Source organism: Mytilus edulis, chromosome 7, assembly GCF_963676685.1.
Source record: "Mytilus edulis chromosome 7, xbMytEdul2.2, whole genome shotgun sequence".
In the NCBI taxonomy this organism is placed as follows: Eukaryota; Metazoa; Mollusca; class Bivalvia; order Mytilida; family Mytilidae; genus Mytilus; species Mytilus edulis.
Window position 1 is genome coordinate 83,269,004 of NC_092350.1, and position 21,261 is coordinate 83,290,264.

The 21,261-nt window shown below is 33.1% G+C and overlaps 1 protein-coding gene and 1 long non-coding RNA gene across 3 annotated transcripts in view; both read right to left on the reverse strand.

Moving 5' to 3' along the window:
- The window catches only part of LOC139482411 (uncharacterized), a 29,355-nt gene extending 14,465 nt beyond the window's left edge, over positions 1 to 14,890 (reverse strand). The window contains exon 1 of one of the 2 annotated variants that reach the window (XM_071266314.1): positions 14,026 to 14,890. The gene's annotated coding sequence lies outside the window, so the exon portion shown is untranslated. Of the gene's footprint in view, positions 1 to 174; positions 272 to 14,025 lie in introns of those variants that run through there. The other variant, XM_071266315.1, reaches the window with a different exon arrangement.
- A 594-nt stretch (positions 14,891 to 15,484) lies between these two features.
- Positions 15,485 to 20,174, reverse strand: LOC139529648 (uncharacterized). Its single transcript, XR_011665853.1, has 3 exons — positions 19,876 to 20,174; positions 16,880 to 16,982; positions 15,485 to 16,414 (listed from the first exon to the last, which is right to left on the reverse strand). It is a non-coding gene; the product is annotated as an uncharacterized lncRNA (long non-coding RNA).
- Between the last annotated feature and the right edge of the window lie 1,087 nt (positions 20,175 to 21,261).

Genomic DNA, 21,261 nt, shown 5'->3' on the forward strand with positions numbered 1-21,261 from the left:
TAAGTGGGGGCCCACTGACTGCCTAAGAGGGGGCCCGCTCCGGTCATGGTTCAGTGATTCCCTATATAATCAACCAAATTTTTCCCAGAACAGGGAGGGCCCGGGCCCCCTGGCCCCCCTAAATCCGCCCCTGTACTAGCTAGATGGGTATAAACCGTTCAGTAAATTCCTTACCTTTTAAATCCGTAATGGACGGTGTAGTTCTGTATCTGTTTATCTTCACACATAACCACACGATAATATTATACACTGTTTATTTTAAATACCTGAATACTATATATACACCTACATTTAAATCGATTTGGTGTATAACAATATTAAACGTCTTCGATCTGCAAAATTTTACTAGATCAGGAGAGGTACTGGGATTAATGGAATGGATAAACAAATTGTATTATTGTCTGTCATAGTTATGATGGTGAAAGTCAAACTGAGCGAACACAAAATGTTCTGGCCCATGCCCTGTATAACATAATGAATAAAAAAGCTTCACTTATTTTCCATGACTTGTACTGAATAGGAGACGATCATTTCATTTTTTGAAAAAAGTGCGGGTGGGGAGGGGTAAGAGTTGTATGAGTTGTAATTGGTTTAGATGTTATATTCAGTAATTTCTTATCTGCTCATGAGTATATCGGTCTGAGACTGTTTATTAGCTTTTGTTTGAACATGTTGAGGATTTGATAATTGAAGTCCTCTTCAACATGACATTATCATCGGTCAAATTTGTTGTAGGGAGGGTTGAGCCCTCGCCAACATATTACCCCCTGAAAAAAACACAGACACCACTGTCATCACAGTCTATATGCACACATGTATGTTCAGAGTCATAGTCATTACGGTATGGGTTGTTGAAGCTATTTTTCCAAAAAGCGATAAAAATGATAAAGATCGAAATGAGTTTATAAATGTCCTCACTTGTATATTTTAAATCAAATATGATGCATGCAAATGCACAGGCACTTGTCTCAGAATTTGCCCTCCCGTTATAACTTAATATATTAAGGTATATATAGGAAAATAATTCTGAGACAAGTGCCTGTAATGCAATGAACGAAGCCTAGCACTGTGAATGATGAATGTGTAATATACCTGACTTAGATTTGGGGGACTAAAGACAAGTAAACATATAAATCAAACGAAGAGCTTTCAAATTACATCATTTTACTTATGGTGAATAAATTGAGATTTGAAACTAGTTAAATTTTCATCAGAAAATTCGCAGTCTTCAGTATCAGTGAAATAATAAGCAGTTTATTTCTTCACGTTGGCGACACTGAGGGGACTCCTTTTTCTGGCACCTATGGATGAACGCCCGATGGAGCGTGCCCTATGACCCCCGGCCGTTAGATAGCGGACAATGCACTATAGCACTGTCTGTTTGTGTACCAGCCCTAATAAAAAACGAAAGCTGTTCCGGTAAACCCTTGATAAACTGAGAGAGAATTTCATGCTCCTTCTTTTTTTTTAATCTGTCTGAGCTTTTTCAACTATCTGTCCATAAAAATCTTCCAACATTTGACCCCTACTTCATGTACTTTAACTTATATTTTGAAAATGTTCGCTCTCCAGGAACACGGTCGGACTTTGCCGTATTCAACATACAGATATATATAACAAATGGTTACTGAAGGCAGTGGCTATTTTCCTGCTCCGGCAAAATAGTCTCCTTGCGGTAATTCGCCGGCTCCAATATATTATAATATGAGTTTTTAACTTATTTGCCGATCTCAATTTTTATTTGCATGTCGTTTTTGCTTAATATATATGTATAATATTTTTTTTATAAAGACATTTTGTTTTCGATATTCTCTTTTAAAGTGTATGTTTCTATAACTTCCGGAGCTGACAAACTATCCACAGCATTTACAATTTTTTTTTTTCTTTCAGATTAAATTGGAATGTTCTCTACAGATATAGCAGAATCTTAACACTATAAAACATTTATCAAAAATACAATCTAATTAAAATACAGACATTTGATTTCGTTATCCTCTTATATATACAGGTATATCAGCTGAATCCTGTCAGACCTATGTGACCTATGTTTATTGTAATATCTTAGTCGATTAATCTTGCATTTGCCTTATATACTATGAGTTGACCTATTATTTTCAGTATCTGTGACTATTAGAAACACTTGACGTTACAAAGTGAAGGATGAAAATCAAAAATCAAGGATGATGATATCAAACAAAGTTTAATTTTGGACCCCGATTTGGACCAACTTGAAAACTCGGCCAATAATCAAAAATCTAAGTACACTTCTAGATTCAGCATATCAAAGAACCCCAACGATTCAATTTTTGTTAAAATCAAACTAAGTTTAATTTTGGACCCTTTGGACCTTAATGTAGATCAATTTGAAAACGGGACCAAAAATTAAGATGCATATACAGTTAGATTCGGCATATCAAAGAACCCCAATTATTCAATTTTTGATGAAATCAAACAAAGTTCAATTTTGGACCCTTTGGGCCCCTTATTCCTAAACTGTTGGGACCAAAACTCCAAAAATCAAATCCAACCTTCCTTTCATGGTCATAAACCTTGTGTTTAAATTTCATAGATTTCTATTTACTTATACTAAAGTTATGGTGCGAAAACCAAGAATAATGCTTATTTGGGCCCCTTTTTGGCCCCTAATTCCTAAACTGTTGGGACCAAAACTCCCAAAATCAATCCCAACCTTCCTTTTGTGGTCATAAACCTTGTGTCAAAATTTCATAGATTTCTATTTACTTAAACTAAAGTTATAGTGCGAAAACCAAGAAAATGCTTATTTGGGCCCTTTTTGGCCCGTAATTCCTAAAATGTTGGGACCAAAAGTCCCAAAATCAATCCCAACCTTCCTTTTGTGGTCATAAACCTTTTGTTAAAATTACATAGATTTCTATTCACTTTTACTAAAGTTAGAGTGTGAAAACTAAAAGTATTCGGACGCCAACGTGATACCAATATACAACCAAAATATTTTCAATTTTTGCGGTCATATAAAAACAGGTTAATTTGTTGAACACTGTTTGGTGACCTCTATATGTCATTTTTAAAGGGTTTTTTTTTTGTGTTAATGGGTTGTTGTTTCATCTAAGTTTAAAATGTTTCTTCAAATGTTACCTCAACAACATCCTCGATACTCGCAAATGCTCTCCCTTGACACCATTTGCGAGGAGGTGACATCCCATTAGTCCGACAACCATTATTCCGACATCCCATTACTCCGACAGCCCATTACTCCGACAGCCCAATACTCCGACAGCCCATTATTCCGACAGCCCATTATTCCGACAGCCCAATACTCCGACAGCCCAATACTCCGACAACTCATTATTCCGACAATGCATCGGTAATAGTTGTGTCGATTAATTATACTTTAAAAGAGCAATTCCGTCCTCGATAATATTGGTGGTTGTCCGTTTAGATTCGTTTAATTTTTCTCTTACAGGATATATGTATCAGTGCCTTTGGTTAATACACATGCCTATTGTAAATCTTTACCCTCGTTACCCTTCAGTTTAATTCCTCAAAAGTTTTACTCGTGTCCGTCCGTTCGTCCGTCCAAAGGTTGGCTTCAGTCCTCCAACTTTAGTTTGTCTTCACCAAATGTTATGAAATTATACACAATGCTAATTACCACACAACACATATCAAGTTTAATTTGTTTTCGGCCTCTGTGTTCGTTCTAGAGTTATGCCCCTTATCAAATAAAAAAAAATGCTACATTTTTCGTTTTCGTTCTCTAACTGGAGTAAATTTATCTCAACTAAATTCTATGAAATATAAAAGCATTACTTATTAGCACAAAACTCTGACCAAGTACACATTGGGTAGTGTCAATTGTATCGTTCTTCAGTTATGCCCCTTTATAACTGTATGAGGTAGGCAATCAGGGGCATCACATGTGCCCCCATGGACACATTCTCTGTTTCTTGTTTGAAGAGTCCGGGAATTTCAATTTTATTAAATTTTCGGCGCGGGGTTCCATTGTCCTTATCAGCTGTTCTAGTCCATGGTTTGTTTTTATTTCTGTTGATTGACACGATTTTTGTTATCATATCTTCGATTTCCTCACTTTTGAATCAACGGACTGGAGTTCCGCCACCATTTACCATGTTTACCAAACACATATCAGCTTGATCTGAGTTGCCATCTTTGGTCGCAGCACTTTCAACCGTAAAAATAAGCAACGCTGGCTCCTCCAAAGACACATACCTTGTGTTTGATGAATTGTTCGGGTACCATGTACCCGCGAAATATAGAGACAGTACACGTGCAATTATCATAACGGTCAATCACACATACGACATGACACTTGATTTACATGTATTATGAAGTGGAACTGATTTTGTATCACGAACCAATTAAACAATTCAATTTTATCATAAACATGATGAAGTAGTTGGAACAGGGGCAGGGCGGTTTGAAAATGTTTGAGAATTAAAACTTTTTTCAATGCTTGGGGTGCAATTATAAAAACAAACGTAAATGAATAAAATGGCAGCCGATATTCTAAAAAGTTGCGGACGCACAACAAGTTACACGCAAACAATCACATGTACAACAGGGATAGCAAGAAGTCCCGTGTAGAAGAGGGTCATGACTAAGTGAGATAGTAAGATATATCAGACAACAATGTGGTTTGAAAAAAACAGTACAAACACAAGTAAAATATAAAAGATTTTGATGTGTTCTCGATTGCTTTTATTAGGTCCTTCACCATCTTTGCGAAAGTTTCAAACAATATTCATGACTATGTTGTAGTTTGTAATTCGGAATCCTCTGGAAGTTTCAGGGTTGTATTTCTATTAGAAAATCAAGAGCCCCTTTAATTTTCCTGAAATAGATTGTATGCAGTGATCCTCCGATTATGCAAATTAGATGGCAACGACCAATTGATGGAAATCTTAGAAATGTTCTTGGGCATAGAACATGTGACTTCTTAAAAAAAGCAATCAATGGTACGATGCATTGCATCTTCACCAAGATCATCCAATCAGCTTCAATCATTAAAATCGTGCGAAATTCGTCCTCCTCGTGGCATTTCCTCCAAGTTATCCCAACTGAAGGATGGCATATGTAACTCGCGGAAGAAGAGGGGGACACATTTTGATTTACAATGGTTTTAAGTACCAAAAAAACAAAACCAGACTCGATAAAGTACATTGGAGATGCTGGCGTCCTGCATGCAGAGCCCCACTTAGAACAAATTTGATCAATTTTGATGAGGAGGAACCAAATATAGATGTACTTCATGTGAGTGTTATCCATTTTAACTTAACAAATCAACCAATATATCTATACTTCCAAACTTTTGGTGTAAAGTCTGAACACCTTAGTCCGATTATCTAAAATATCGATTGACAAACTCATATAAAGTGCCCAGAAATATTATAATCGCCAGAGTTCGCATACCCTTTACGTACATGTATCAATCATTGAATTCGACGTTTTAACCGTCGATAAAACATGCGCATACCAATAACAAGTTGGTTCCTTCCACTTCATTTGAAGTCCTTTTAAAAAAAATACTCTAGTTTAAGGTGGTATTGGAGAATTAACTTAAAATGATATAACTTTTTCATATTTTGCCAAAACGTAGTATAGATTGTGATATGTTCAAAAATAGAATAAAACTGATAGGTCACTGAGTATTTACTAAGGCTACAGGTCGTGGCACAATGACAAATTTTATATGGATTATACAGGGAAAAAATCATTATGTGATAAGAACATGTAGAAGCTAAACTGAAATATATACTTGTAAAATAAAATACGAAAAGATAGCTTTTACAAACTGCTGTCAGAATATCAAAAGAAAAGATAGTGTTACCGTATTTTTCCGATTAAAATGGTTAAAATAAGAACTGGTAAAATTTCATCTTGAATCTTTCAGAAAACTCTTTTTTTTAAGTTACCTCCCCTTAAAGTGTCAATCTAAAAGTATTAAAAGTCAATCAAAAATAATCTATGCACGTAAATATATTAATGTTTATAAGTTTAAATCTTATTTTGCCATTCTTTTGAATGAAAACTTACATTATTTATCGACATTTCTCCTCAAATTTTGATCATTTAATTGAAAATCTGCACCTTAGATTCTTTGTTATTTACAATAATTGGCGAAAGACAACCATACCACCTTAACCATTTAAAACTAAATATACCAAAACGCTTTTTAAATCTTATTATATAGGAATCAGATTGTTAGCCAATATATAATCAAATTTGAAGTTTATCCTCGATATTGATATACTCTGTAAATATCGTCAATATCATTTCCAAAAATAGTAACATCGAGTCAATATCGTTTTCAAACTTACAATATGATCTACATATGTAATATACAAATGTAGGAGTGTTCACTCAGTAAATACGTTATATGGACCTATATGGACCTGTAAGATTATAACATGATCATCCAGAGGACCAAGATTTAATTCTGAGTTCCAATATAAGACGACAAATGACGGCTGCGGTGGCGGATAACCCTTCCCTTACAGTTCGAGAGGCATATGACGATATAGCCCATCAGATCCCTCCATCAGAGAGGGACAATATCCCTACGTATGACAGTGTAAGATCTTCTCTTGACCGAACAAGAAGAAGATACATGCCTGAGATACCAGCATCAATAAATGACGTCGAAATTCGTGGACGCTGGCGCGTTACGCTAGATGGGAACCGTTTTCTCAGTAAATTGGATAATGGATGGGGCATTGATGTTTTTTTCACGACACAAGCACTCCGTTGTTTGGGTCAATGCAACGACATCTATATTGATGCAACATTTAAATCTACACCAGCTCCTTACAAGCAATTTCTAACCATCCATGGATTTTATAGGGACAGAGTTATACCTCTTGTATTTGCCTTGATGACTGACAGAAATGTGGCTAATTATCGCCAAATTTTGGGACATCTGAAGAGGCGATACTCCCGTCTAACAAATAACCAGCTTACCCCTACCAATATAATATCTGATTTCGAAACCGCTATAATGACTGCTGCTCATACAGACTTTCCAAATTCTCGTATCATGGGCTGCTTTTTTCATTTTTGTAAAAGTGTCTGGAGGCGTGTACAAAAAGAGGGACTAAGACGCTCTTACAACAGAAGTGCAGGACTAAAAAGGTGCATTCGCAAGCTGATGGCCATAGCGTACCTCCCTGTAGCAGTTGTGCGACAGAATTTTCATTTGTTTGTGCAAGATGTAGAAACCAGAAACCTATGCAGGAGATATCATGGTTTGAGAGATCTCCTGCTCTATTTGGAGCGCAATTATCTCAATGGTCAGTTCCAACCGGCAACATGGAATGTGTTCAACAGGGATATGGACAATCGAACCAATAATCACGTTGAGGGTAAGTGGAAAATAAAATTACGTTGACAAAGTAACAGACAATTAACTCTGTAATTTTAAACACATAATAACATCCTTATATCAAACCCAACTTTTGTTTCGGTCCGAAGGGTAAACTGTTTTTGACCAATCCGTCTATCCGTCAGAACATCATTATCAGTTTTTATCTTGTCATCGTAGCCCCTTTAAAACAACTTTAAAGATTTATTTACGATTGAAGATAAGGAATTTGATTTCTCCACTTCTATCACACGTGATTTGAGGTAAATGTGCATTATTATCTGTATTTCATAATTTTTGACAATATAGGCACACCTCCAGAAAAGCTCACCTTATAAGTCGTGTCTAAATTTACAATTGTTTTAATTTTTAACAAGAATTGTTTTTTAAAAGCATGGGTGTATAACGCACACTCTTAAAGTACATCCATTTTATATCAATCAAAATCTAAAAATACCACATTGCCAATACCAATTTAGCAACCACATGCACATATATAACCTTAAATTAGTGTAGGGCGAAGCAGTCCATAGCTTTTTAGAAAGCTAAAACTTGATTAAATTCTAATAACGTCCGGATCCACTACCGGAAGCTATCTCAGCCAATCAAATAAACGTATTTCCTAATATGAAAATCATAAAATAATCATTGACCAATAAGTTTGCGATTAAGAAACGTGTGGAGCACGTTTATAAACGGTCGCGTTTTGTTACTAGATAGTGCAATCATATTACGCGCGGATTCACTGAGCAGAAGACAATCGTGTGCTGTATGGTTATTGCCCATTTTCATTTAATTATCTATACTTGTTAAACGTGTAACATGTACATTGTAATATGAAAACTACATTTATCTTACGATCGGAGTACCCTATTTTTGCCGGATACTTGGTGCCATGGTTTCAGGTTTATTAACACAACGTCGTTTTTATTCTTCTTTTCAGGTTTTAACCACAGGTGGAATACAACCGTTGGGAGGAAACACCCCAATATTTGGTATTTCATAAAAAAAAAAGTGAAAAAAGAAGAACGCAGATCGGTTCTTGGTATACAGGCAAGTAATCGCGGTGACAATCCGCCTACCCGGAGGCTTAAATATAGACGTTTACAGGCTAGAATTGATCGATTGCAGGCCACATACAGAGCTGGCAACAGAAACATTGACCAGTACTGGAATGCAATGATTTACACTGTTGCGCAATTTCAGTAAAATCGAAAATCATTACTTGAACTTTGTTTTGTTTTGTAATTTTATTGGGAAAAAGTAAACTCTAGAATATGTGTGCCCCACCCCACCTGAGAAACATATGATTGACCAACGCCTTGATATTCCTGTTTTATGCTGCAGAAAACGAAGATGTAGGATATTATAGCGTGTTATTTCGAGCTATAGGGACATTTCGGACCATACAAAACTTGAACTCTTAATGTATCACAATGAGGTTCTTCTTCATTTTATATAATTGGTTAAAAACAATCGCGACAGAAAAAGATTCAAATTGAAGGTCAATACATATAATATGTTGGTTTTACTAATTTTATTGTCATTTGTTTGTTCTTGTGAAATATAAAAATGAGGAGATGTTGTAATTGCTTGCCATTGAGGCAACTATCCACCAAAGTTTAACTGAAGTTGATGTAGGATATATAGGAAACCATACTGCCTTAATCAATGAGAAAAATCCATACCTTATAGTCCGTTAAAAATGCCGCGACATATGCTAGACTATCATAGACTTTTTAAAAACAACTTCCGTAAAACAAATATGACATACATGGATCAAAGACTACCACTTATCTACAGGTTCATAACTTGGGACAGGCACATACAGAATGTGTCGGGGTTAAACATGTCTAAAGGAGCCAACCCTCCCAAACCTGGACTGGCATATGCAGTTGTGATATAGTACAAATATAACATATATAAGAACAAACTATAAAAAACACTCTATAACTAATTCCAATTCTTCACATTCAAATAAGAAGAGGTGGTATGATTGCCAATTGTCTGTATTTAAGTTAGCAAGGAACCTTTGCATCATATTTCCGTATATATACGGAGTTTGAAGTTAATCCATAAGAAAATAATTCTGTACATTAACAATGGTAAAAACATACACGGAAGATTTCTGTATTCATACGTTCACGGCCGACACTCGGCTAACCGAGAGATTGGTCGGTTAATCTATATTGAGTATGCGGCTATATGGGAGATTGGTCTGTTAATCGGGTTGGTTATACGTCTGTTAAGAGTAAAACGCACAATTTAATGTTAAACTCTATTAAATATAAAGATTTTTGGCATATTATAAGAACCAAATCAAAAAAAGAAAACTGTCTGACAAAATGATATCTATCATAGAACATTTTCCACTTGTAAAAACATTTCATAGTCTACGCAGTTTTCAGTAAAATCAAAAGGCGTCGCGCAAGTATGTAGTATTTATGCTTATACGCATAGCATTTTTTTTAATAAAAGTCGGAACAAACAATTTTAGATATCATTTAAAGGACACAAAATAGTACTTTGGTTCTAAAACATAAATTTACATTGGTAAATATTTCATAATTGTAATAAAAAGTGAATATTACCACGTTTTAGTGAAAATTATGGGAATAAAGTCTGTTAATGGGTTGGACAATTGAAATTGTGTCAGTTAAGAGTAATTTAGCCACAGTTATTTTTGCTACTTTTATATTTTCCTATAGAAAAAGTGAAGAATGAGATGTTCCTGAGTAAAAAAAAAATGATAATACGGTGCAACAGTATCCCACGGAAGCGAATTGGCGCAACACATTTTTTTTTAAATTTTTCGTCCTATATTTGCGTTACAACGCAAACCTTTTGCGTTATAATGCAAACCTTTGCGATAAAACGCAGACCTTTGCGTTGTAACGCAAACCTTTGCGTTATAACGCAAACCTTTGCGAAATAACGCAAACCTCAAATATCTTGATTTCAATTGTTCATTAAGTTTTATATAAAAAATGTCCGCCCGTCATTCATTTCGGTTGTGATTTACAAGTAAGAGCATTTTTATTTTGACTTTCTTTGCATTTTATTGAAGGATGTGTCACTTCAGTATAGTGTGATATGTAATTGGCCGCTGGAATACGCATGAATTTATTATTAACGTTTTCAATCAGCCTCAATTTTTGTGTCTGTTTAAAGTAGCACGTTCTCAAATCCGACTGAAAGTGTCTTTCTAATACAACACAGGGTACATATAACGTGTTGTCATTCTCATATGCACATGATATTTGTTACTGGACGTTTAACCCTAATTCGTAAGCATCGTCCGATTGGTTCTTTATTTCTATTACTTAATCATATGTTGTTTACAAATCATTCTCAAGTAGTAAATGGAAATGAGCGAATGCAACTACATTTGGTCATCTTGAGTTTTAATACATTTTATTCCGTTAAGTTCCTTTCTTCATAAGTGTAGAGGAGAACGGCAGTTGTCCGCATGTAAACTTCTAGCATTTGTCACCAATTAGAGTACATCGAAATTTGTTACTGTTTCAACACCCAGGGATGTTTCTTAAACAATTATTATTTTTTCTCTCTTTTTTAGCAATGCATCACTCTCTACTGTCCTTATCTATTATTCTATATTCTGTTACTCCATCCAGATTATCGTGTATACCATGAGGGTTCGGATTGGGGGGGGGGGGGGGGGGGTTTATTTCTGTGTTCTTTAAATTGTTATGTCACGTTTCCTCCGTGACTTTTTTTCCTTTTACCTTTTATTTATTTTACTCATTATTCTTTCTCTATTTTTTATATTATAGCATCCCAATATATTTTACTTACTGATGTTTAGTTACATTACGATGTTTATCTCTGATCTATATACTGGTTACCAATGTAGATGACAAATTGGTGTCAATCATGACAATTAAACAGAATCCACATGACATATGCGACCATTCTTGGATGAAATTAATATTACTTTAATATTACACTTTTTGAAACCGTTTTTATCAATTTTCAATTTCCATTGTTTAAATTGTTCATTGTTCATGTGTTGTTTCCGTATATTTTATGTTTTATTGCTCATGTGTTGTTTCCGTATATTTTAGCCGCTCGGCTTGAGCCTACCCATTTGATCCGATAACACCCCATATAGCAATAAAATTATACTTTTATTGCCATTCATAACTCTTAACAGACCAATTAACAGTCTGGGTTTTATACATCCGACCCATTAACAGACCAGGTTTTAAATAAAGATTGATTTATGTCACCAAAATACAGATTTTTGTGAAGATTTTTCACACAATGATTTCATTATGGTTAACAAACATAATGCCTGTCTTTTCTCGATGTTCAAAATATTGCATGCACGTAAATTCAACCAACGTGTCATTTTGTGTACAGTTTGTGTGTGTAAAATGTGTATAAGTTTATTGATGAGTAACCCGCCTTTTCATTTTATAGATCGTACATTGAAGCTAGAAAAATAATAATTACACCACTGGATTCAGTACATTGAATTGTTTTGTTAGACATGAATATTTTTTATGATAAAAATATATTTAAAAAGTTATACAATGAAACATGCTGAACTTTCAATGATTTTCTCGATAACACCTGATTAACAGACTTTAGCCAACCCGATTAACAGACCAACCGCCGATATAGCCGCATACTCAATATAGATTAACCGACCAATCTCTCGGTTAGCCGAGTGTCGGCCGTGACGTTATGGAATAGACCCTTAGACGGACGTTTTTACACTGAAACCGCCTAATATTTTTTTTCTAAAGTGTCGCACAAACGGGTTGTCGGATTAATGGGCTGTCGGATTAATGGGCTGTCGGACTATTGGGTTGTCGGACTAATGGGTTGTCGGAGCAATGGGCTGTCGGAACAATGGGTTGTCGGATTAATGAGCTGTCGGACTAATGGGCTGTCGGAATAATGGCGTGTAACCGATTATCCGACCGACGACGAATAATCGGAAAATGGCTATCGGTCAGGTTAACTTACATAAATGTTTTTGTTATATTTCCCCCTTTCTCTGTCTACGTGTTTAAATTTAGGGTTTTCAAACAAGATATGGGTCATTTTCAAAAAATGTCGAATTTTCAGTACACCCATGCTAATTTTTTTATTTCTAATGGAAATTTCAGTTGTAAATTAATGGTTTAAATGAAAGCTTGTCGGATTTGTGATTCAGTACATTAATAATAAACACACCTTACATATATTTTGATAAGATTAAACTGCATTTAAGGCCGATTTTGGGGGTATTTGTGTGCGTACATTGTCAGAAAAACACATTTCAAATGATTTTTTTCCGATTTTCTGATCGCCTTGGTATCTGCAAAAGGGACTTTTTAAGAACGTTAATTATAATTCTAACGAAAAGTCGTAGCTTCTTTATCATTGTATGTCAGTAACATATCTACAAACTAAACTCAATCAGCGTACAGGAGGTTCATGTCTATCCTGTTACCGCTACTTAAATCAGTCGTTAAATTATTCTCCCTATGAATATTGAATCAGTCAGTGTTGATTTCAAAAATGCAAAGTAGACTTTACATTTAAAACGCCTCGTTTCTTGAACGACAGTGTAGAGAAAAGAAATTTCAAGACATTTAGTGAAAAAAAAGAGCGTACTTTTTTTCATGTCTATGCTGTTACCAACCATTTTGATTAATTACACTAACAGTATGGTTGTAAAAAGTGCAATAACGTGTTGGAAACCAAATTCACAATAGAAAACCATAATCACTTCACCAAAGGGTTATTTCACCACAGCAATCAAAAACGAAGAAATTTGTTTATCCTGTTACTATGGTTACTATGGTTACAGTAACAGGATAGACAATTATAGACAAAAACGTCGTTAATTTTTTTATCTTAACATGTAGGTGGAAAACGAATGAAATATTTCATTGTTTGAACTCATCTTAAGGTTATAACGTCTTAATTAAGCATTTGCAGGTGCAATACTGATATCGGTAACAGGATAGACAAAAAGGTAACAGGATAGACTTTTATATAGTGATACATGTATATCAGAAACGTACGTTCCTGTTACCAACGAAATAAAGAGAAAAGTAAATTAACTTATGAGGGATTTACTTGATGTTGGGTTTATTTGAAAGGGTGCAAAAAGGCCGAACAATATAAATTGCTATCTTAGACTTGCATTACTGGTGGTAATTTTTACAACCTTTGAAAACCAATTTTAGAGCCATTTTTCAGTACAACCTAGAAAATTGGCAAATAATCTATTATTTTACAGAATGAATATATATATAGAAGTTTATTCTCTTAAAAACCATCTAATTGGTAACGTAAAACAAGCTTAACATTTTATCTAAACCTTTTCGTAATAACCCAAAATTTCTTTTGAAAATGGTAACAGGATAGACAAAATATTGTACCACCGATCAAAAAATGTTTCAAGATATTCTTGTATGACATCATTAAGATTGCATCTTTTAATATGTTGTTCTTAAAGTACTGTTTGTTTTGATTTGCTTATGTAGAGGGTTGTTTGAATTAGTAACTTTTAATAAATTTTTCAATTTCAAATTCGACATTTTTTGAAAATGACCCATATAGTTTCGGATAATTTCAAATTTTGCTTCAAAAATGTATCTACTAGCTAGATAGTATTATAATAAACCGTTCAGTAAATTCCTTACCGTAAAGCTTTAACCCTAATAGACGGTGCAGTTCTGTATCTGTTTATCTTCACACAAAACCACACGATAATATTATTCACTGTTTATATTAAATTCTATAGAGTTGATACGATTCATTAATAGTTATCCCACGATGACGCGGTGTGTCAGTGTGAGATCACCCCGATGGCCGGAGGCCAGAGGGTGATCTTACACTGACACACCAAGTCCGAGTGGGATAACTATTTTACATCCCAGCTGTTTAAGATTAGACCAAAAACCATTTACAATTCATAAAATCTAGTTTAGAACGCCACACAACCATTATAATATACTTTATATATTACTATATGATGTATACCCTTTGTTACCCCCGAACACGATGAGTAGTTATCAAACATTGTCAACTCGCCCCACTTGCCAATCGGCCCACACTATATCGCCACTATATAAAAAAAATCGTCACACTCTTGTTTACCGACTCTCCCTACTTTTAAAAAAGTGTAAAATCAAATTGAACAATCAGTCTGATTTCTCACTTATTAACGAAAAAGGTTTAAACCCCACTGAATAAAGGTTTGCCAACTCGACCCATTGATCAAAAGATCTTGCTTCCGTTAAGTATGTTAAATTACTGTTTGTTGATATCCAGTCGTCCTGGTGTAGTGGTATGTGTTGTGGCTTGATATGCCAAAGGTCTTGAGTTCGAATCCCAGCATAGACAATGGATTTTTTCTACGTGAATTTTGATACATAGTCTTTTCCGTATAATTAATTATAAGTTTTACAGTGGATGTGTCCTTCCCGCCAAAATGTTTCAGAACAAAGGAAAGTATGCATAACAAAGACACTCAAACTGGGGTTATCTGATAGGGGTGATCCGGCTCAGATCACCATCTGTTCATCTGTTAGAACAAAGGAGCTGGGATGTAATAACAAATATTAAACGTCTTCGATCTGCAAAATTTTATTAGATTAGGACACGCGGTAGGTATAGTGTCGTGGTTTTTCGAGTGATTTGATCGGGCTTTTTTTTCGAGTGAATATGATCAAAAATGTAAACAAACAGACTTCTTTTCTAACAAGACGTGATATATATAAGTTTGAGTTTGATATACTAGGTTATACATAATATGCTAGCTTTTGAGATATAAAGATAGTATCATTCTGACATTGCTTTTCGTTTAAAAAATTAAATTTAGCCTTAAAATGCTTTTATTTCAAAATACCGAATAAAGCCATTTTCTTACACATATAGAAACCAATGCAAATGTCGACGGAAATGCATACATAGAATCCATATTTCATTAGATATACAGACACTTTACCGAAAGTACTGTTTTTGCATTAAAAACGACATTTTGAGAGTGACCACAAATCACTCAACACATTCTGTTTCAACTTGTCAATATTCTGATTTGTCAAATCTCAAGGGTTGAACTCAGTAGATATATTATTTATCATATTATACCATTTAACATTCAACATTGTTTGCAATGTGCATCATTTCATTTCCATTTTATTTAAAACGTATTAAAACGTCAACCGTGGCAAAGAAATATTTGCATAAATACTTTATTAGTATTGTTAACTTACAACATATGAAGAAAAAAACATTGTATTGTTATTATTATTTGAGTGACTGAATTCAGTCACTCGATTTCATCTCTATATCAAAGAATACAATCAGTGTATTTGAAAGTAACATAAATCTTATTTGTAGTTGTTGCTTCTTATTAAATAAAGCTCAAACTGTAAATTCGGAAACAGATTTCGGATTACAGATATTACAGATTAAATACAAACAACATATAACAGAAACAGCCAAATGAAATTAACTCTGTATCCTGTTCATTATTTTCACAAAATGTTGACTGAATTCAGTCACACAACATTTGAAAGAAGCTACAAGAAATTGAACTAAATAAGAGTGTTTCATAAGACTTAAATTATACCAAGTGAGATAACATAGTATTAACATCTATACAACAGATGACTGAATTCAGTCAACACAAATTCAGTAAAAATTTGTTGAAAATAGACCAATTCTGCAAAAATAAAAAATAGAATGACTGAATTCAGTCACAAAATTAGGTTTACACAGTTATGTTCAATAAAGCAATAAATGCACATAGTTAGTTTACAGGTCGATGTTTGTGATTTGGTCAGTTTAAAGCACAATCCTACTTGAAAGAGACAAAAAGGTGTTCAGTTGTAACAGTTATTTTGGAATCAATGCACCACAGTCTGCTACTCCTGTCCAAAATCTATCACACCAATCGAAACATACGTGTGTTGCTTTCACTTTTGCTAATTTTCTATTTACGGTAAATGCTCTTGACTGTCTGGTCTGGATTCATAACCCATTGAACTGCTTAAAGATTATATTGGTACTCATAGATAGTGAAGTCTAAAAAAGAAAATAATTTATGCTAAAGACTTATTTCAGAAAAGATCATTTAAATAGTGAGAATAATACCATAATATGATTATTTGTAAATGCATTTTTGTCGAGCCTTCGACTTTTGTCGAAAAAGCGAGACATAGCGATCATACATTCAGTCGTTGCCGTCCACAGATATTCTTATATTAGAAATGTATATCAGATATCTTGTATACTTTATTAGATATCTTATAAAGTATATAAGATATCTTATAAACTATATAAGATAGTACTTCTGTACTATAGTAAACATTGCAGTAAGCATTGATCGCCTTCTCTAACAAAGAGCTTTGATTTCAACTGGGTTTCCGCCTGGTATGATATATTTAAAGCTACAATAAAATTTGATCATTCAAGTAATTCCCCTGACTATTAGCAGTGATACCTCGAAGTTATAAAGTAAAGTTTGCAAATAAAATTTTGTAACCTCACCTTTTTCTTTCATATTCTGTATTTGAGGGTCGCTGTTGATATTTCGAATTCACTGCACCCATGCCTCCAGTACTTTGAGTTATTCTTTTCTTTGGTGATTCGTCTGTTTTAATACAAATTACACAGTTTTAAACAGTGTTTCACAGAAAGTTAGAACAGTGCATACAACAAGTAATTGTATATTATTTTTTCTTTAAAAATGTATAAAAAAAAACAGGATTTTCACACATATTTGACTTTGACAATATGCAATCATACCACATCTTCTAATTTCATATTTTGACCATATCTAAGCATATTAAGCAGGTCTTGTCTATTTTACCGTTTATATGTTTTTATATGAAAATTAAAGAAAACAAATCGTAAGACTGCATCACATTATCACTTCATTATAAATGAGAGTTCATTAATAGGGAGCATTTTCAATAAGCTTTCCAAAATCGAATCGACCCTATATGAGATAGAATGTCATAACAACACATATACAATTCAAAATATAAAGAGCTAGCAAAATATCTTATTAATAACATTGAAAATTTATACTCTCCAAGTTGTTTTGAAGTACACATAACCAATAAGGATAGGCGGTGGAAATATATAAAGTTATAAGTATTAATTCACCCACAATTATGATTATTATATCTGCACTCATCATATTTACCACTTCTCATTTGAGCATCAGAGAGATATAAAATTGCACGAAAAAAACTGGCACATGAATGGTAGTAAGCTTTAGAAATTATCACATTTTAACTAAGTACAAGTATGGTTACTGACTGGATAGAGCCTTATTTTGGTACATAAATTACTTAACCATGTTAACAAATATTTTTTATAGTTTTGACTGAATTCTTAATACAAATGCAAATAACATGTTTCCGCAGATAGATACACTTATATATATATATAACATTCCAAACTGTTTTAATAACTGCTAGACATTAATAAAAATTGGCACTTTACACTACACTGAAGAAAATGATATCCCAGGCATTCTCCTCCTCATTGACTTCGAAAAAGCTTTTGATACAATATCCTGGATTTTCATAGAACAAATTCTTGACTTTTTCAACTTTGGAAATTCCATAAAACATTGGGTTAAAACTTTTTTTACCAATACTAAATCAGCAATAACGCAGAATAATTTTCTATCAGATTTTTTTACAATTGAAAGAGGTTGCTATAGGGTGGACTTCCTGAAGAAGAAGAAGAAGTTGCAGACAAGGGTTAAAACTAACTTGGATAAGAAGAATAATCAAACAAACTAATAACTATTGTAAATTACTAACTTGTACTGAAAAAATTGAATTAAATGAATTATTCTTGGTAGGTCCAAGAACACAAGTTAAAAATCCTTTTTGGCTTGAGGTTTTTAATGCTTGGACTGAACTACAAACCAAAGTAGCTATTAAGAATGAATATAATTTTATGCATCTAATCTTTGGAATAATAAAGAAATTAAAATTGGTAATCAAACCCCTCTGTATAAAAAATGGACTGAAAAGGGCGTCTGGCTAATAAATGATTTAATTGATAATGATGGACATTTAATGAATTGGCAGGAATTTAAAAAAACATGTGATGTTGATACCAACTTTCTTATATTTCAAGGAGTAATGTCAGCTGTTTATTCCTATATGAAAAGTCTCAATTAAAAATAATCAGCTTATGAAGCCTTATGGGCCAATTATACCAACTACTATTTCTATATTTATGAAATCTACAAAAGGATCAAAAGACATGTATAATGTTTTAAATAAAAAAATAACCAATATCACATAACAGGAAAAGTGGTCTTTAATCCTAAATAGACATAATATTATTTGGAATAAAATATACAGACTTCCATTTTACATTACTAAAAACTCAAAATTACAGTGGCTCCAATACAGGATTAATCACAGAATTTTAATCCTTTGATGTATTGTTTTAGATTTAACATGTTAAGTCCACCCAGTTCATATATTTGAGCAATTGTTTCCCTTTTAATTTTGTCTGGTTTACCATCCCAAATAAAATTTTGGGAACAAATAAATTTCTCTACAAAATTAAAATCTCACAAAATAAATAAATGCACTTTCTGTTCAGACTCAATAGAAACTATTGAACACATATTCTGGACATGTCCAAAACTTTTTGATGTTTGGGAAGAACTTAATAAATGGATATTTGCAAAAGTCCAAATTGAACTACCACTTAATTTAGATATTGTCTTATTTGGGATATTAGAAAAAACAGAAAAAAACTACATAAGAAATCTCATAATACTATTAACCAAATATTATATATACAAAACAAAAATGCAATGTGGACAAGTAAATAGTGTAGCCTTAAAAAATTACCTTAAAGAAAATTTGTTCATTGAAAAAATAAAATATTTTATAAAAATAAACCATTGCAAAGAGCGTACACCTGCTGGAACCCCTGGCTCCAACTAATAGAATGATTTTATAAGCTAACTCTCATGTAATAAAAATATCTACCCAATCCATGCTACCTTAGATTTAGATTTTCTATTCCTTTTTAAAATTATTAATAATATTAATATACGTTTATAGAAGTATTCAAAATATCAACTTTATGTACTTGTCTCGATTTTGCTGATGTATTATGAACTTATTTACTATAATTATATTACATATATGAAAGTTCTTTGCCAATAAACACATTACACAAAAAAAATGGCACTTATTGTACTAAGTTATCATACTAGGTAAATGTAAAGTTGAATAAGAAATATCCTTTTTGAATGTTAAATAGGCCTCAGACACTTTATTCGTGGCTATGGATTTTTTTGGAAAAAAAGTTTTATGAAAAAAAAAAATTGTTTTTGATTCTGAGAAAAAAATGCTTGTGTTTCACCCTCAGCTGCCACTATATGTACTGCTAAAATTGAAAGAAAAGAATTGTTTTCGACTTTACGTGAAAGAAATAGATTGTTTTTACCCGCAGACGAAAAAAAAAGTATTTTCTATGGATTAAAAAGTATATCTTACCAGAACTCTCGTAGGTATACACGTTAGCTTCAGACTCTTCTTCCTTTAAAACGAAATCCAATCAGTTTCATTTTCTTATTCTAAGGGACTCCATCTTTCTCTTCCTTTGACTAAAGTACACAACAGAATGACCTCGTTTCACTTTACAGTACTGCGTGTATTACAAAACGCGCGACATAATCCATCACTGGCCACACAATAATCCCAAATTATTATTGTACCTCGATGGTTCTACTGATGGAAGAATAAACATGATAACGGTTACCCATACGGTGTATTCAATATAATACTTCCTTCCGAGTCTTTGGTCAATCAAAGAGGTATCATTAGAAGGATATAACACCCAGTTAGCATCTCAAGCAATAAAATATGATAAGAAAATGAAAAGAACCAGCATGTGTATTACCCACTAGATATAACCATTATGAACATACGGTGGTCCTTATTTTCGAAATATTAAACGTTTCAATATGTTAATGTTGAAAGTAAAAACAAATTTAATGTAAATTGTAAACGTAAATTCATAATATCATGATCTTAACTTCTTTTTACTTTAAACTGCAAGTTTTATGTAACGTAACCTCAACTTTTGGGAGTGGTTTAATAACATCAACAGAATGGAAAAAACTTTACTTGAAAAAAGTCTATATTGAAAGCTCGGGAGGGGGGCTTAAAGATTTTTGGTAGGGGTGAGCATGCAGCTGATACATCAAGTACCAAACCTTTTGTTTATTAGAAATATATACCTTGTCATATATCAACGAACAAAAAAAAACTATTGAGATATTTGGATATTTTTCATCTTCTGGTACATGAGAGTTTATAATTTGTTTTGGGGTCCCGCTTATCTTCACGAATGTGTTTAGAAGCAAAGCAGTTGCAATAATCACAATTAATTTAATAAATTCGTCGCATCTTAAACACTTTCCTCTATTTGCCCCTTTTTATATCTTTCATTAAAAAAGAAATTTTAAAAGACAATATAAGATGTTTGGTCAGATAAGTATAGTAACACTCCCGAGAGAAACACTTTCACTGAGTTTTATATTAATGAAAAACTGATCAAAAGTTACATTTTGTACATTGCTGTTCCATCTCATAGCTGACACTATGAAATTTCTTTAAATAATTGTTATCATGTTTCATGTAAACAAACCTTTGAATGTTTATTAGGTGCAAATGTCAAAATGATGACATTTATAGCATCTGTATCTAGCATTAGCGGAAATACCACATATAGAGTTTAACATGTTTAAATGTTTAAATGGTTTGACAAATAGTTGATGTATTTACGACTGTGATTTAACCGCATCACAAAAAATAAGAACATCTGATTAGTTTCAGATACTTATAATATAATCAAGCAAGTAAAAATATCAATCTATT